Source organism: Tachyglossus aculeatus, chromosome 26 (genome assembly GCF_015852505.1).
Source record: "Tachyglossus aculeatus isolate mTacAcu1 chromosome 26, mTacAcu1.pri, whole genome shotgun sequence".
Taxonomy (NCBI): Eukaryota; Metazoa; Chordata; class Mammalia; order Monotremata; family Tachyglossidae; genus Tachyglossus; species Tachyglossus aculeatus.
The window spans coordinates 17019688-17038093 of record NC_052091.1 but is presented as its reverse complement, the minus strand read 5'-3'; the positions used below and the strand labels follow the sequence as shown (position 1 = coordinate 17038093).

General features: G+C 46.2%; 1 protein-coding gene across 3 annotated transcripts in view; it reads left to right on the top strand.

The window, feature by feature from the left end:
* LOC119945907 (cell migration inducing hyaluronidase 1) overlaps nucleotides 1–18406 on the top strand; it is a 111580-nt gene that overhangs the window by 17863 nt on the left and 75311 nt on the right. The window contains exon 1 of one of the 3 annotated variants that reach the window (XM_038767181.1): nucleotides 16479–16588. The exons of the other annotated variants lie outside the window; for them this stretch is intronic. The gene's annotated coding sequence lies outside the window, so the exon portion shown is untranslated. Of the gene's footprint in view, nucleotides 1–16478; nucleotides 16589–18406 lie in introns of those variants that run through there. 3 annotated transcript variants of the gene reach the window in all.

The window sequence follows — 18406 nt, the reverse complement described above, 5'->3', positions numbered from 1 at the left end:
TTAAGTCAGGATGGTAAACATGGAAGGAACAGTTCCTTTATTTCCATTTTCACTCATCCCATTGCGGATTTGGCGGGCGAGGTGGCTTTTCCACCGTAGACCGAGATTAGGCCAGAGTCAACAAATTCCTTGGGTCCGGTCCACTTCTCTCAAGTCCCGCCGTCCAGGAACTGACCAGCTGGGTGGTTGGACATCCTGCTAGGCATTCGGGAGCAGGTGCTGTGTGACCTTGGACAAGCCACTTCACTTCTCTGGGCCTCAGTTCCTTCATCTGTAAAATGAGGATTAAGACTGTGTGCCCTATGTGGGACAGGGACTGTGTCCAACCTAATTGCCTTGTATCTACCCCAGCGCTTAGTACAGTGCCTGGCACATAATAGGCACTTAAATACTGCAGTTATTATTATTATTATTGTTATGTCTACCAACTTTATTCTGTTGTACTCTCCCAGGCGCTTAGTACAGTGCTGTCCCCCTCAGGGATTGTAAGCTTGTTTAGGACAGAAGACATGTTGGCTAATTTTGTTGTATGGTATTCTCCCAAGTGCTTAGTGCTTAGTAGAGTGTTTTGCATAGTAAGTGCTCAATATATACCACTGAATGATTGATTGTTCTGCACACAGTAAGCACTCAGTAAATACTACTGATGGATTGATTAATTCGATAACACTTACTGAGTGCATACTGACTCGCTGTAAGCACCTCCCGTAGCCTCTCAGGTCATTTTCGTTTCTCTTGGGTTTTTTATGCTATTAGTGCTTAATATGCACAGGCAGTGTATTTAGTGCTGTGGTAGATACAACCTAATTAGGTTGATTACAGTCCCTGTCCCACCTGGGACTCACAGTCTTCAACCCCATTTTACAGAAGAGGTAACTGAAGTCCAGAGAAGCGAATGGACCTGTCCAACGTCACACAAAAGACAAGTGGTGGAGCTGGGATTAGAACCCAAGTCCTTCTTACTCCCAGGCCCATGCTCTATCCACTAGGCCACACTGTTCCTTGCAGTCAGAGATCTCATTTAACAACTCTGAGAGCTTAGTACAGTGTTCAGCACAAAGGAAGTGCTCAAGAAATGCTATTAATTGACTGTATGTGAAGCGCTGTACTAAACACCAGAGACAGCTCATTAGAATCAATAGATATAATTGGAAGAGAACAGCATCTTCATCCTTTTATCTCTCTGTGAGGATACTACAGGATGGATTTTCCTCCCCTTCCCATCTGATGGCCTGACAGGGATGTAGAGGCAGGTGAGTGATTAATCACAAGAGCCTTCCTTCAGCTGTTCCTGGTGAAAGTTCAGGGTTTCAGAACTCCCAAATGCAGAAAAGCTGAGGCTGGGCTTGCTGCACATGAGGTGATGTGCTTGGGGTTAGAAGACGGCATTAGAAGATGAGGCTCTAGGGAGAAGAGGAGGAGAAGGGAAGGAGGAAGAGGAGGAGCAGGGATATTAAATTATGTTTGGTTTTATGTTGTTGATTCCATGGAGTCAACTCTCCCAGAATGCCCCACCTCCAACTACAATTCCTCTGATAGTGTAACCATAGAGTTTTCTTGGTAAAAATACAGAAGTCGTTTACTATTGTCTCTTTCTGTGTAGCAAACTTGACTTTCCATCCTTGACTCTCTCCTGTGCTGCCGCTGCCCAGCATAGGTGAGTTATGACTTGGAGCAGATTACTTTGCATTCACTGGCCAAACTAGGAATGGAATGGCTATGCCTCTGCTTGACTCTTCCTCCTGTAGTCGAGACTGATAGAGTACTGGAAATTCAACAGGAGCAACCCTGTGAGGGGTTTAAATTGTGTACATATCTTTAAATTATTTATTATAAATTACTTGTTTACTCATAGTAATGTCTGTCTCCCGCTACAGAGTGTAAGCTTGATGTAGGCTGGAAATGTGTCTGCTAATTCTGTTGTATTGTACTCTCCCAACTGCTTAGAACAGTGCTCTGCACACAGTAAGTGCTTGATAAATACCATTGATTGAGGAGGAAGGGCAGAAGGAAGAGCATGAAGGGGAGGAGGAAGAAGAGAAAGAGTAGTGGATAGAACACAGGCCTGAGAGTCAGAAGGCCATGGGTTCTAATCCTGGCTCTGCCACTTGTCTGTTGTGTGACCTTGGGCAAATTGCTTCACAACTCCAGGCCTTAGTTACCTCATCTGTAAAATAGGGATTATGACTGTGAGCCCCATGTGGAACAGGGACTGTGTCCAACCCAATTTGCTTGTATCCACCCCAGCACTTGGTACAGTCCCTGGCACATAGTAAGAGCTTAACACATACCACAATTATTATTTTAAAGAGAGGAAGTAGGAGGAGGAAAAGGAGGAAGGGGAAGAAGAGAAGGAGGTGGAAGACAAGGAGGAGGAGGATGAAGAGCAGCAGCAGTAGGAATAGCAATGACTAAGTTTCCACTTGGAAGTAGGCAGTCGGGATGTACAAAATAACATAGTGACACATTCCCTGACCATTTGGAGCCATAGCCTTTGGACATTGGTATTCACTCCAAACTCAGCCCCGCAGCACTTAAGAAAAATATTTGCGAATTCACTCATTCATTCAATCGTATTTATTGAGCGCTTACTGTGTGCAGAGCAAATGACTTGTTTATAATAACATCTGTCTCCCCCTCTAGACTGTAAATTAGTTGAGGCAGGGAACATGTCTACCAATTCTATTGTATTGTCCTCTCCTGAGTGCTTAGTATAGTGCTGAGCAAGTACTCAATAAATACCACTGATTGAAGAAGCTGACACTCTTACAAGGAAGGTGAATATAAATGTTTTTACACCCTAGAGAGATCAAACATAAATAGAGCAGTGCGGCTTAGTGGAAAGACCACGGGTTAGGGAGTCAGAGGTCGTGGGTTCTAATCCTGCTCAACCAGTTGTCTGTTGTGAGATCTTGGGCAAGCCACTTAACTTCTCTGTGCCTGTTTCCTCACCTGTTAAATGGGGATTAAGACTATGAGTCCCATGTGGTAAAACCAGATTACCTTGTATCTACCCCAGTGCGTAGAATGGTGCTTGGCACATAGTAAGCACTTAATAAATACTATTGATTGACGTAATAATTGATATATGTAGTGCTTTAGAGCCAAAGGTGAGGAGTTTTTGTTTTATGCAGAGGTGTATGGGCCACCACTGGAGGCTCTTGAAGAGTGGGGTGACATGTCCTGAACGTTTTTGTAGGAAAATGGTGGTCACTGGGCACCATTCCTGGCACTGCACAAAGGCCCACAGCTATGTGAGGCCGAGGGCCTGGCAGACGGGAGCACATCATAATAACCATAATTATTATATCAATCAATAGTATTTATTAAGCGCTTACTATTTGCAGAGCTCTGAACTAAGCCCTTAAGAGAGCAGAATAATACACACGAGAGCTACAGAGGATGCAAATACTTTCACAAGAACCAGAGATGGCTGAAGGGATGATATGACCCGAGGCTCTGGGAGATTAATCTGGGAGAGTTTGGTGGAGGAGGTGAGATTTTAGGATGGATTTGAATGTGGGGAGAGCTGGGGTCTGTCTGATGTGGCTGATGTGGGAAGACAGGGAGTTCCAAATCAAAGTGCAGAGCAAGGGAATGGAGGTGGGAGAGTCATGAGTGAAGTATGGCTAGAAAATAGGCTCAGAAGGAGTGAAGATAGTGTTCTGCACACAGTAAGTGCTCAATAAATGCAAATGAATGAATGAAATAAGATAGATTGAAATGACTAATAGCAGGAATAGCAAGCAGACGGAGCCAGATATTGACTGTCAGGAGTTTTTGTTTGATGTGAGGAGACCCAGGGAGGCAATGGAGGAGGATTTGGAGGACAGGAGAGATTCCATGGGCTGAGCAGTGTTTCAGGAAGATGATCTGTGCAGCAGTGTGTACTGCAGGCTAGAGGATGGGAGGCTCATGAGGAGGCTAATGCAATAGTTCAGCTGGGGCAAGACTTGGAAATAGCATGCCCTAGTGGACAGAGCACAGGCTTGGGAGTCAGAAGGACCTGGGTTCTAATCCCTGCTCTGCCAATTGTCTGCTGTGGGACCTTGGGCCAGTAGCTTCACTTCTCTGGGCCCAGTTACCTCATCTGTAAAATGGGGGTTAAGATTGTGAGCCCCACGTGGGACAGGGACTGTGTCCAACCTGATCATCTTAAATCTAAACCAGTGCTTTGAACAGTGCCTGGCACATAGTAAGTGTTTTTTTTAAGTACCATAAAAAAAGACTGGAGATCATCCCAGGGTGGTGGCAGTACAGGTGGTGATGATGATGATGGTATTTGTTAAGTGCTTGCTATCTGCCAAGCACTGTTCTAAGCGCTGGGGTAGATACAAGGTAATCAGGTTGTCCCATGTGGGGCTCACTGTCTTAATCCCCATTTTGCAGATGAGGTAACTGAGGCCCAGAGAAGTTAAGTGGCTTGCCCAAAGTCACGCAGCTGATAAGTGGCGGAGCTGGGATTAGAACCCATGACCTCTGACTCCCAAGCCCAGGCTCTTTCCACTGAGCCATGCTGCTTCTCAGGTGGAGCAGGCAGGGCGGCTCTGGAGGTGTTGTGTGGGAAGAAACAGTGGGATTTGGCAGTGGATTTGTTGAGAGCCAAGTCGGGAATGACCCCTTGGGCTTCTGGGGTGGGAAGGAGGATGGTGGTGTTATGGTCTGAGCTGGGAAAGTTGGGGGTGGGGAGTGTCTCAGGGGAAAGATTAGGAGTTTGCATTTTGTCCCGTCGACTTTAAGGTGCTGACAGAACATCCGGAAGAATGAGATTCTGCCCGGGTGAGTCATCATGGCTGGTGAGAGGGCAATGTGATTGACAGGCCCTTCCTCCCCTGGCTTGTAATAGATGCTCTTTGCTGCACTAATGCATCATTAACCACAGTACTCAGGTGCCATTTTAGTGTCATGTTTTTTGTGTTGAAATTCTCCTGATGTCTGAATTCTAAGATGCTAGCATCCTCTCTTCCTGATGCCTGAATTCTAATTGCTGCAGGTCTACCCACTAGGCCATGCTTCTTCCAACTCCCCTTGGTTGAGTGCTGTTTGACAAGTTAGATGAAACAAGTTACCATTTGACCAGTTAAGCAAGTACAAGTTTATGTCTCTACACTAAGTAGTGAAGGGTCATGGGGTCATATCCCAAAAGATTGCCTCTCTTATTTGGATGATAAATCACCTAATTTGGAGAGATCTTCTATCCAGTATGACTAACAGCTGACAATGATTTTTCAAATAATACAAATAATTGGCTTGCAAAGCATTTTGCTGATACAATGGGACCTGATTCATTCATTGTCATATTTATTGGGCACTTACTGTGTGTAGAGCACTGTACTGAGCACTTGGGAGAGTACAATACAACAATAGAATCATTCCCTGCCCACAATGAGTTTACAGTCTAGGGGGATGGGGGGGACAGACATTAATATTTAAAAAAATTACAGATAAGTACATAAGTGCTGTGGGGCTGGGAGTGAGAAAAAACAGGGGAAGCAAGTCAGGGTGATACAGAGGGAGTGGGAGAAGAGGAAAGGGGGACTCCTGGAGGGGATGCGCCTTCAATAAGACTTTGAAGTGGGGGAGAGTAACTATCTGTTAGATTTGAGGAGGGAGGGCGTTCCAGGCCAGGGACAGGATGTAGGCAAGTGAGGGGTCGGTGGTGAGGTAGGCGAGACTGAGGCACAGTATGAAGGTTAGAATTAGAAGAGCGAAATGTGTGGTTTGTATTGTAGTAGGAGAGTAGCAAGGTGAGGTAGAAGGGGGCAAGGTGATGGAGTGCTTTAAAGCCAAAGGTGAGGAGTTTTTGTTTGATACGGAGGTGGATGGGCAACCACTTGGAGGCTCTTGAGGAGTGGGGTGACATGTCCTGAACGTTTTTGTAGGAAAATGATGGTCACTGGGCACCATTCATTCATTCAATCATATCTTTTGAGCACTTACTGTGTGCAGAGCACTGTACTAAGCACTTGGGAAGTACAAGTTGGCAACATATATAGCCAACAGCAGGCTCACAGTCTAGAAGGCTCACCAGTCCTGGCACTGCACATAGGCCCACAGCTATGTGGGGCCGAGGGCCTGGCAGAAGGGGGCACAGCCCCGTGGCCCGGACAAGCCAGGCAGCAGGGTTGGAGGGGCTCTGGACGCGACAGGAAATGATTTAGAAACATTAATTCCATTGCATTTATTGAGGGCTTACTGTGTGCAGAACACTGTACTAAGTTATTGGGAGAATACAATATAACACAGCTTCCTGTTCCTGCCTCCCTCCTCTTCTGGCCACAGACATGGGACACCTCTCCCCAGTAGACCCCTCTCCCTGATCCACGGACAGGAGAAAGAGGAACTAAGCAGGGAAGAGAGGGAAGAGAAGTAGGAGAAAGGGAGAAGCAAAGATGGGGAGAGAGGGAGGAGAGGGAAGGGGAGTCGGAGAAGGAAAGATAGGGAGAGAAGGTGGAGAGGGAAGGGGAGGAAGGGAGGAGGAAAGATGAGGAGAGAGGAAGGGGATAACTCACCTTGCTTCTTTCCTTTTAAACCCAGCCTGCAGACTTTGGTCTAGTGCCAACTTTCTCACTGTACCCCTGTCTTGCCGGCAACCCTGGCCTACATCCTGCCTCTGGCCTGGCTTGCCTTCCCTCCTCAAATCTGACAGACAATTATTCTTCCCCGAACTTCAAAGTCTTATTGAAGGCACATCTCCTCCAAGAGGCCTTTCCTGACTAAGCCCCACATTTTCTCATCTCCCACTCTCTGCAGACTTGCCCCCTTTGCTCTTCCCCTCCCTCCAGCCCCACAGCACTTGTGTGTGTGTGTGTGTGTGTGTGTGTATTGATGTCTGTCACCCCCTCATCTAGGCTGTGAGCTCATTGTGGGGAGGGAATAATATCACTGTTTTTTGTTGTACTTTCCCAAGACCTTAATACAGTGCTCTGCACACAGTAAGAGCTTAATAAATACCACTGACTGAATGAAAGAATAAATGGAGGAGAAAAGGAAAGATGGGGAGAGAGGGAGGAGAGGAAAAGGAAGAAGGAGGAAGGGAGGAGGAAAGGTGGGGAGAGAGGGAGGAGAGAGAGGGAGTAGGAGGAAGGGAGCAGGAAGGGTGGGGGGAAAAGGAAGCATAGAAGAAAGGACAAGAGACAAAGAGGGGAGAAAGGGAAAGGAATGAAAAAAGTCAGTACCTTTCCCCTGCCCCTATCCCTACAGCCAATCAGGACAGGACAGGGAGCTTGTTGTGGGCAGGGGATCTTTCTGCTAATTCAGTTATAGTGTACTCTCCCAAGCGCTTATTATAGTCCTCTGCACACCATAAGCACTCAATAAATACAATTGATTGGCACAGGCAGGCATGAGGCATCTCTGGAACTTGGGCATATCCAGGTGGGGAGGAAAGGTAACCCCCCCATACACACATTTAAGCCAAGTGGAGAAATCTGGCAAGCCCCAGGAGCTCAGGGCTGGGCCCCAAGGCAGCATCTCTGGTGGCAGGGGGTATGGCTTGGAGGTAGAACAGTTGTTCCAGAGTCTTCCTTATTAATCAGTCAGTGGTATTTATTAAGTGCTTACTGTGGGAAGAGCACTGTGCCAAGTGCTTGGGAGAGTACAATAGAACAGAGTTGCTTAACAAATATAATAATAATGAAGTTGGGGAGTCATAGTGTACCAGTAAGGGCACTCTCCCTCCACCTCCCATCCCCACCCCCAGCTTGCTCTAACTTTCCCCCTGGTTAGGTCCCGATGTCTCGCATGGTGTCATGTGTGCTGAACTAGGGGAGGGAAAACAAGGTCCGTTTGTGGAGCTGAGGGCTCTCTCTTGGGTGGCGGCCCACCGCGGACTAACAAGCTGCCCAAACTCAGGGGGGACCGGAGTGCTGAGGATCTGAGGGCCCAGTGTCCGCCACAGCGGGGATGTCTCGGCCCGACTCTCCTGGGCTCTGGGAGTGCGACTGAAAATTTATCCTCAGAAATGCCCGCTGCCAAGGTAAACCCAGGGTTCGCATCCAAAACAGCTGCCCGAGAACTGGAGCCCTGGTGTTCAGACAGGAGAGACCGAGTTGGTCTGAGGGAGCAGCCCGACAGGAAGCATCCTGCGAGAGAGGGGAAAGGTCATCCTACCAGATGGGCTTTTGGGGTGCTCGCTTTGAGACTCGGCCCCGGGGGGAGTTTGCCTGTCTTCAAGGCCAGCTTGCTAGGTTCCGGGAAAGCTGGGTCTAGAGGGTGGGCAGTGAAAGGTGGCCAGGAGGAGCAGAGAGCTGAGTTCAGGTGGTACTTGTAGGGGGTGAGGAAATAAGTCCGTCTATCTTCCCAGAGAAACAGCAGGGCATAGTGGATAGAGCCTGGGCCTGAAGTCAGAAGTATTTGGGTTTTAATCCCAACTCCACCGCTGGTCATCTGTGTGACCTTGGACAAGTCATTTCACTCCTCTAGGCCTCAGTTACCTCATCTATAAAATGGAGATTAAGTCTATGAGCCCTACGGTCTGATTTGCTTGTATCCACCCCAGCGTAGAACAGTGCCTGCCACATAATAATAATAATAGTTATTTGTTGAGCACTTTCAATTCAATTGACTGAAAGGCAGGTCTGTTCTGGTCAGTCAGTCAATTGTACTTATTGAGCGCTTACTGTTTGCAGGGCAGTAAACTAAGTACTTGGGAGAGTACAGTAGAACAATATAACCAACACATTCGCTGCCCACAATGAGCTCACAGTCTAGAGACAGTTCTTGTGTGAAGCGAAGACTTGCAGGCCCCTAAATGATATTAATGATAATGCTGGCATTCTGAATAATAACTGTGGCATTTGTTAAGTACTTACTATGTATTCTAAGAGCTGGGGAGATACAGGACAATCAGGTCAGACACAGTCCCTGTCCCACATGGGACTCAGAATCTAAGTAGGAGGGCAAACAGATATTGAATCCCCATTTTACAGATGAGGGAACTGAGGCCCAGAGAAGTGACGAGACTTAACCGAAGTCACTCAGCAGAGAAGTGGCAGAGCTGGAATTAGAAACCAGGTGTTTCTGATTCCCGGGCCTGTGTTCTATCCACTAGACCACACTGCTTCTGCTCAGTCAAAGCATTTGGGAGAACAGGAGTCTTATTACCATATCCCATTTTACAAGTAAGGAAAATCAGGCTCAGAGAGGTAAAAAGATTTGCCCAAGGCCACAAAAGCATCAGTTCATCAACCGTATTTACTGAACACCTACTAAGTGCTAGGGAAAGTATATGAAAATCAATTAATGGTATTTATTGAGTGCTTTTTGGGTGTACCAAGCTCATGAGAGAGTACAATATAACAGAGTTGGTAGACTCATTTCCTGTCCGCAATGAGTTTAGTTCAATTCAGTCCTATTTATTGAGTGCTTATTGTGTGCAGAGCACTGTACTAAGCACTTGGGAGGGTACACTACAACAATAAATGGACACATTTGAGTTTACAGTCTAAAGGAGCAAAATAGAGATTGCCCGTCCCACAGGGAGGTTATAGTCAAGTGATGGACACTGGACCTTCCCAGTCTTCTGCCAGCCCTGGGGAGACCCCTCTCTGTCCCCCCACCCCCAGAAACAGGTTGGTAGCTCCTTGTCATTTGGTTCAGGAGAGTCTCCTCTGAGAGGCCTTCCCTGACTAATCCCTCTTTTCCTCTTCTCCGACTCCCTTCTGCATTCCCCTGACCTGCTCCTTTCATTCACCTCTCCTCCTACCCATCCCAGCCCCGAAGCACTTTAGTCCATATCTGTAATTGATTTTATTTATATAATGTCTGTCTCCCTATTTAGACCGTAAGCTTGTTGTGGACAGGGAATGTGTTTCTTTATTGTCGTACTGTACTCTCCCAAGTGCTTTGTACAGCACTCTGCACACGGTAAATGCTCAATAAATACGATTGATTGATTGACAGTGAGAGTCTCAGCAAGGGATGAGGAGGGGGGTTAGGGGTGAAGGTCCAGGATTCCTTTCTTCTCTGCCTGGGAAAGTGTTGGGGCCTGGGTGAACAATGGAGACCAAAATAGAAAGAACCAGTTGGCCTTCATGCCTGCTATTGTTATTCAAATCCCCCAGCATCACACCTGTTCCTTCTTTCCTGACTCGGGGGAACAAGTTGTGGGTGGGGGAGAGGGGCGGAAGCCTGGTCCAAGGCCGAGAATTACAGCTCCCATTCTGACCAGAGCACCAAACCAGTGCGTTTAATCTCTCTCCCCGTATTTTCAGCTGAGAGGGCAAGGCCCCTCCAAAGCTCCGGCCCTGTTCTTGTGGTAGACACAACAGATGCATAGAAGAGCAGTTTAGCCTAGAGGATAGAACAAGGGCCTGGGAATCAGAAGGACCTGGATTCTAATCCAGCTTTGGGCACTATCTGTGAACCTCAAAATATCTTTTGAGGCTTGAAGGACAGGAGGCATTTTACTTCATTTTTATGGACTCTTTGTGAATTTAAAGATGACGTGTGGCTTAGAGACTAGAGTACGGGCTTGGGAGTCGGAAGGACCCAAGTTCTAATCCCTGCTTGACCTTGGGCAAGTCAATTCACTTCTCTGCATCTCAATTCCCTCATTTGGAAAATGGGGATTGAGAGTGTGAGCCCCATGTGGGACAGGTACTGTGTCCAACCTGATTACTTTGTATTTATTACAGTGTCTAGTATGGTGTTTGGGACATTATTTTTTTATGGAATTTATTAAGCACTTACTAGATGAGAAGCAGTGTGGCTCAGTGGAAAGAGCATGGGCTTTGGAGTCAGAGGTCATTGGTTCAAATCCCGACTCCACCGATTGTCGGCTGTGTGACTTTGGGCAAGTCAGTTAACTTCTCTGTGCCTCAGTTACCTCATCTGTAAAATGGGGATGAAGACTGTGAGCCCCCCGTTGGACAATCTGATCACCTTGTAACCTCCCCAGTGCTTAGAACAGTGCTTAGCACATAGTAAGTGCTTAATAAATGCCATTATTATTATTATTATTATGTGCCAAGCACTGTTCAAAGCACTGGAATAGATACAAAGTAATCAGTTTGGACACAGTCTATGTCCCACATGGGGCTCACAGTCTTAATTCCCTTTTTACAGATGAGGTAACTGAGGCCCAGAGAAGTGAAGTGACTTACCCAAGGTCACACAGCAGGCATTTGGTGGAGCCACGATTAGAACCCAGGTCCTTCTGATTCCCAGGGACATAATAAGCGCTTAACAAAATCCAAAATTATTATTATTATTATTATTATTATTATTATTATTATTATTATTATTCTGCATAGTTTGGCTTGACAGGATCAAGGGGAGAAGCAGCATGGCCTACTGGACAGAGGCCATGGACCCGGGAGTCAGAAGGTCATGGGTTCTAATCCCGGCTCTGCCACTTGTCAGCTGTGTGACCTTGGGCAAGTCACTTCACTTCTCTGGGCCTCAGTAACCTCATCTGTAAACTGGGGATTGAGACAGTGAGCCCCACGTTGGACAAGGACTGTGTCCAACCCGATTTGCCTGTATCTACCCCAGCGCTTAGTATAGTGCTTCACACATAGTAAGAGCTTAACAAATACCATCATTATTATTATTATTATTATCTGTGTGCTGATGGAATGGTCCACAAAAGTTGGCTGGCTCTGTTGAGGCTGGGCCAGGGGGCTGATATGGAGGACCAGGAGAGGATCAGGGGAGCTACTGAGAGGAGCCACTGTGCTGATCCTCCTCTGTCTCTATCTCCCCACACCGACCAGCAGGAGTCCAGGGATTCTGGGGGCTCCCAATCTCTGGCCATGCCCCCAGTCAATCAGTCATTTATTGAGTGCTTACTGTGCACTAAACACTGTACTTAGCACTTGGGAGAAGCAGCATGGCTCAGTGGAAAAAACACGGGTTCAAATCCCAGCTCTGCTAATAGTCAGCTGTGTGACTTTGGGCAGGTCATTTAACTTTTCTGTGCCTCAGTTCCCTCATTGGTAAAATGGGGATTAAGACTGTGAGCCCCACATGGGACAACCTGACCACCTTGTATCCCCCCAGTGCTTAGAACAGTGCTTTGTACATAGTAAGCACTTAACAAGTACCACCATTATTCATTCATTCAATTGCATTTATTGAGCGCTTACTGTGTGCAGAGCACTGTACTAAGTGCTTGGGAAGTACAAGTTGGCAACATACAGAGACAGTCCCTACCCAACAGTGGGCTCACAGTCTAGCACAGTAAGTGCTGAACAACAGTCATTATTATTATTATTATTATTATTATTATTACAACATAACAGAGTTGGTAGGTAGGTTCCCTGCCCGCAACGAGCTTACAGCCTAGAGGGGGAGAGAGACATGAATAGAAATAAATTATAGATATTGACATAAGTGCAGTGGGGCTGAGGGGGGGGGGGGAAATAAAGGGTGCAGATCCAAGTGCAAGGGTGATGTAAGAGGGAGTGGGAGAAAGGGAAATGAGGGCCTAGTCAGGAAAGGCCCGTTGGAGGAAATGTTCTCTGAAGGAGCAGAGGGCAGTCCGGTGAGACATTGAGTGACAGCCAGTCCAACCAACCTGCTTGCTTGAATCTCCGTCCCCCTGACCCCCTCCTCCAGCTTTGGCTTGCCTCCAACCAGTGTGGGCAAGCCATGGGGCAGAGGTTATCAGTCAATCATGTTAATAATAGTAATAATAATTGGGGTATTTGTTAGACGCTTACCGTGTGCCAGACACTGTTCTAAGTGCTGGGTGGAGACGAGGAAATCAGCTTGGACACAGTCCCTGTCCCACATGGGGCTCACAGTTCTAATCCCCATTTTACAGATGAGGTAAATGAGGCACAGAGAATAATGATAATAATGATGGTATTTGTAAAGTGCTTTCTACGTGCCAGGCACTGTACTAAGCTCTGGGGTAGAAACAAGCAAATCAGGTTGGACACAGTTCCTGTCATTCATCCATTCAATCATATTTATTGAGCAGTTACTATGTGCAGAGCCGGGTACTAAGCTTTTAGGAAAGTACAATACAACAGTAAACAGTGACCCACTTGGGGCTCACAGTCCCAATCCCCTTGTGGGACAGGGTCTGTGTCCAACTTGATTTACTTGTATTCATTCTTTCAGTCGAATTTATTGAGCACTTACTGTGTGCAGAACACTGTACTAAGAGCTTGGGAAGTACAAGTCGACAACATATAGAGACGGTCCCTTCCCAACAATGGGCAATCATATTTATTGAGCACATACTGTGTGCAGATCATTGTACTGAATGCTTGGGAAAGTACAATGCAACAATAAACAGAAACATTCCCTGCCCACAATGAGCTTCCAGTCTAGATGGGTGAAGACAGATGTACTTCCCAAGCACTCAGTATAGTGCTCTGCACACAGTAAGCGCTCAATAAATATGATTGAATGAATGTCAATACAAATAAATCAAATTACAGATTTGTACATAAATGCTGTGGGGCTGGGAGGGGGGAAGAGCAAAGGGAGCAAACGCCTGCTATTTAGTAAGCGCTTAACAAATAGCACAGTTATTATTATTATCATTACTACCTCTTCAGCCAGACTTGGGTTCCTATCTCATCCCCGTCGCTTCTCTGCGTTGGGATGGGGGGGACACGAGCGGTGGCTCTTTGCCTTTCTCACTGACCACCTGCCCCTTCCATGTGATCTTGGCAGCTGCCCTGCTCCTCCGGCTTCTCTAAGTGCTGCTGAGCTGCTGCTGCAGAAAATAGCCAATGCGAGATGCCAGCGTGTGTGGGTGGAGAAGTGGACAGTTGAGTGCTGGCTCCTTTCCCGATTTAGCCTCCTCCACCCTCCTTCCAGTTGGCACAGAGCTTCCCCCCCGAAATCCGCCCTCCAGGTTTCTCCTTCCTGATTTCCTCAGACTGGAGCCACCTGGTTACCAATTCTCACTGGGCCAGCTGCCTTTCTCCTAGGGGTCATGGCACAAACAGCATGGCTTAGGGGACAGAGCGCGGGCTTGAAAGTCACAAGGACTTGGGTTCTAATCCCGAATCCACCCCCTTGTCTGCTGTGTGACCGTGGGGGAGTCACTTCACTTCTCTGGGCCTCAGTTCCCTCGTCTGTAAAATGGGAATTAAGACCGTGAGCCCCATGTGGGACAGTGACCGTGTCCAATCTGATTAACTTGTATCTACCCCAGTGTTTAGAACAGAGCTTGGCATATAGTTAGCGCCTAACAAATACCATTATTGGCAGGGAATGTGACTGTTTATTGCTGAATTGTACTCTCCCGAGCACCTAGTACAATGCTCTGCAGCAGTAAGTGTTCAGATATGATTGATTGAATGAATGAATAATTGATTATTATTATTAATAATCAGTCTTTTCCATCACACTCGCATGCTTGGACCCAAGTTCTCTGACATCCAAGCCCATGTTTTAATAATAATAGTAAGAATAACAACAATGGTATTTGTTAAGTGCTTACTAGGTACTGTTCTAAGCACTGGGGTGGATATAAGCAAACAGGATAAAGCAAATCAAGGTGGACACCGTCCTACATGGGGCTTACAATCTTAATTTCCATTTTACAGATGAGGTAACTGAGGCACAGAGAAGCGTTACTTGTACATATTTACTATTCTATTTATTTTGTTAATGATGTGCATAAGCTTTAATTCTATTTGTTCTGACGATTTTGACACGTCTACCTGTTTTGTTGTCTGTCTCCCCCTTCTAGACTGTGAGCCCATTGTTGGGACCGTCTCTATATGTTGCTGACTTGTACTTCCCAAGCGCTTAGTACAGTCCTCTGCACACAGTAAGCGCTCAATAAATACGATTGAATGAATGAGTGAATGAAGTGACTTGCCCAGGGCCACAATGCAGATACGTGGAAGGGCTGGGATTAGAATCGGGGTCCTTCTGACAACACAGGTCTAGAGCACAGGTACTACGCCTCACTGCTTCTCAAAAAAATGGTACTTGTTAAGTGCTTCCTATGTGCCAAGCACTGTGCTAAACGCTGGGGTAGAGTCAAGATACTCAGGGCGGATTCTCCCCACTTGCCACCCTTGTCTTCCCACAGCCCCCAGGCCTGTCAGATCGTATTGCATCCGGTAGCCTCAACAGGTGCTAGAGTCCAAAACACCCAGCAGAGTCCAGACCTTCCCCCTGGATAGGGTGGGAAGGAAACATGTCTACCAACTCTGTTATATTATTAATAATAATAATAATAATGGTATTTAAGCACATACTATGTACTGAGTGTTCAATCATATTTATTGAACACTTTGTTCAGAGCACGGTACTAAGTGCTTGGGAAAGTACAGTACAACAATAAGCAATGACATTACTTGTCCACAGTGAGCTTACAGCCCGTTGGGGAGGACAGACATCAATACAAATAAATAAAATTATAGATATGGACATAAATACGCTGGGTTGGATACAAGCAAATCAGGTTGGACATAGTCCCTGTTCCACATGGAGCTCATATTCTTAATCCCCATTTTATAGATAAGGTAACTGAGGAACAGAGAAGTTAATTATGGTATTTGTTAAGCACTTCCTATGTGCCAGGCACTGTACTAAGCACTGGGGTGCATACAAGCAAAGTTAAGTGACTTTAATAGGCTCCAAGGTATTTCCATGATGAGCTTTGGAAGGGAAGGAGCAAATTGGCCTTGAGGCCAACTTCTGGGTACCCTTGGGATTTAAGGGGGTTTGATGATGAGAATTTGAGTTTTGAATTATTTATTATTTTGAATAATCCATGTTAACCATGTCCATATCTTCAAATTCCATATTATAAATGATTTATTCACAAGAATGTCTGTCTCCTCCTGTAGACTGTAAGCTCATTATGGGCAGGGAACATATTGCTACTTCTATTCTACTATGCTCTCCCAAGCACTTAGTACAATATTGTGCCCAGAGTAAGTGATCAAATATGATTGATTACTGCTCCTCCCTCTAGCTTCCTGTTACTGGAAGGGACAACAGAGCAGGAACTGAAATAATAATAATAATACTTAATAATTGTGGTATTTAAGTGCTTACTATGTGCCAGGCATAGTACTAAGTGCTGGGGTAGATATAAGGTAATTGGGTTGGACACAGTCCCAGTCCCACACTGGACTCACAGTCTTAATCTCCATTTTACAGATGAGGTCACTGAGTCATAGAGAAGTGACTTGCCCAAGGTCACACAGTAGACTAGTGGCAGAAGCGGGATTAGAACCCAGGTCCTTCTGACTGTAGGGCCCATGCTTTTCACAGTTGAAGAGATGCAGAAAGAGTTTGAGTCCCCACCAGGAGCGAGGTGCTGCATTGTTTTCAGTGGGGTTAACTGGGGATATGAAGGTTTAGCTTGCTTAATACTGTGCTAAACGCTCACCGCCCTCAAGTTCCGGAATATGGAGTTGACCTCCTGTCTGTTGAGGCATAAACCAAATGTGTCATTCTGACTCACTTTTCCTACTCCCTCCCAGGTGAACGAAGGGGTCTCCTTGTTTGCTGTTCCCGGAATCTTATTCGTGATCCCCGGCCTCTGTGCTGCAGAGGGGGAGGAAGCGATGTTTCCATGGAGAATGAGCTACTCACAGTGACATGGCTGTTTGTCCATCTGGAACAGATAAGAGGAGTTCAGAAGACAGAATATCAAAAGGTGAGCCACGGAACGTACTGGATCGGCCCCTCAATCCAGCCAATTTCAAATTCTGGGCCCTCAAGAAGAATCATGTACTGGTTGCCCCTCTGATAATCCATCCTCATGATTAGTGATGCTTCATCCTCTCAAACAATAATAATAATAGTGGTATTTGTTAAGAGCTTACTATGTGCCAGGCACTGTTCTATGCAGATTGGGTTGGACACAGTCCCTGTCCCACATGGGGCTCACAGTCTTAATCCCCATTTTCCAGATGAGGTAACAGAGGTGCAGAGAAGTGAAGTGACTTGCCTACGGTCTCACAGCAGACATGTGGCAGACCTGGGATTAGAACCCAGATCCTTCTGACTTGCAGGCCCCAGATCGTTCTACACCAACTTTCCCTCCAATGCCCCAACATGGGCTGCTTATTCACACTCACACTTACTGAGCGTTTACTGTATGCAGAGCACTTCACTAAGCGCTTGGAAAGTACAATACAGCAATAAAGAGAGACAATCCCTGCCCACAGAGGGTTTTTACCATGGGTCTACCTAAGCCCCTCTGGTTGCTGCTGGTTTTTCCAGCTGGAAAATATCCTGAAAGAACTGATTCCATTTGCTCAACCTCCCAGCCCTTGCCCTTGTAGGGAGAAGAAATATTTTCTTTGGTTTCGTTTGACCTCAAGCCCCAGTGGGGGTCTCCTTGTGCTACAGCTACAAAATTTGATGAACAGCGATTTTGTGTAGTACTAGTAGTAGCAGAAGTAGTTGCATTAGTAGTATTGTTGTATAGCAGGAGTAGTAAGAGTAGTAACAACAGTAGAAGCAGAATGGCTTAGTGGATAGATCACAGGCCTGGGCATCAGAAGGCCATGGGTTCTAATCCTGGCTCTACCACTTGCCTGCTATGTGACTGGGCAAGTCACTTAACTTCTCTGGGCCTCAGTTACCTCATCTGTAAAATGGAGATAAAGACTATGAGCCCCACGTGGGACAGGCACCGTGTCCAACCCGATTATCTTGTGTCTACCCCGTCACTCAGAACAGTGCCTAGCTTAACAAATACATTATTAGTTGCAGTAGAAGCAGGGATAGCCAGAGTAGTAGCAATAATAGTAGCAGTAAGACTGGTAGTTGTAGAAGAAGGGGCAGGAGTGATGTGTATATAGCTATAATTCTATTTATTCTGATAGTAATGACACCTGTCTACTTGTTTTGTTGTCTGTCTCCCCCTTCTAGACTGTGAGCCCGTTGTTGGGTAGGGATCGTCTCTATATGTTGCCGATTTGTACTTTCCAAGTGCTTAGTACAGTGCTCTGCACACAATAAATACAATTGAATGAATGAATAATAGTAGTAGAATAGTATAGTAGACTAGAATAGTAGAATGGTAGACTAGAATTCTATTGTTATGTTATAGAATAGCAGTAGTATTGCAGTAGAAAGCAGTAGCAGCAATAGTAGTACTATAAGTAGTAATAGCAGTAGTAGTAGCACTTTTTATGTTACTTATTCAGTGCTTACTATGTGCTAGGCCCTGGACTAAGAGCTGGAGGAGATGGATGAGGGCTAGTGAAAGTGTAAATAGGTTCCCATGTGGCAGCCCTTTCACTCAATCAATGGTATTTATTGAACGTTTACTGTCGTAATCATTTGGAAGAATGCAATAAAGTTGGTAGATGTGAGAAGCAGCATGGCCTAGTGGATAGATCACGGGCCTGGGAATCAGAAGGACCCAGGTTCTAATTCTGGCTCCATAACTTGTCTGCTGTGTGATCTTGGGCAAGTCTCTTCTCTTCTCTAGGCCTCAGTTCCTCCATCTGTAAAATGGGGA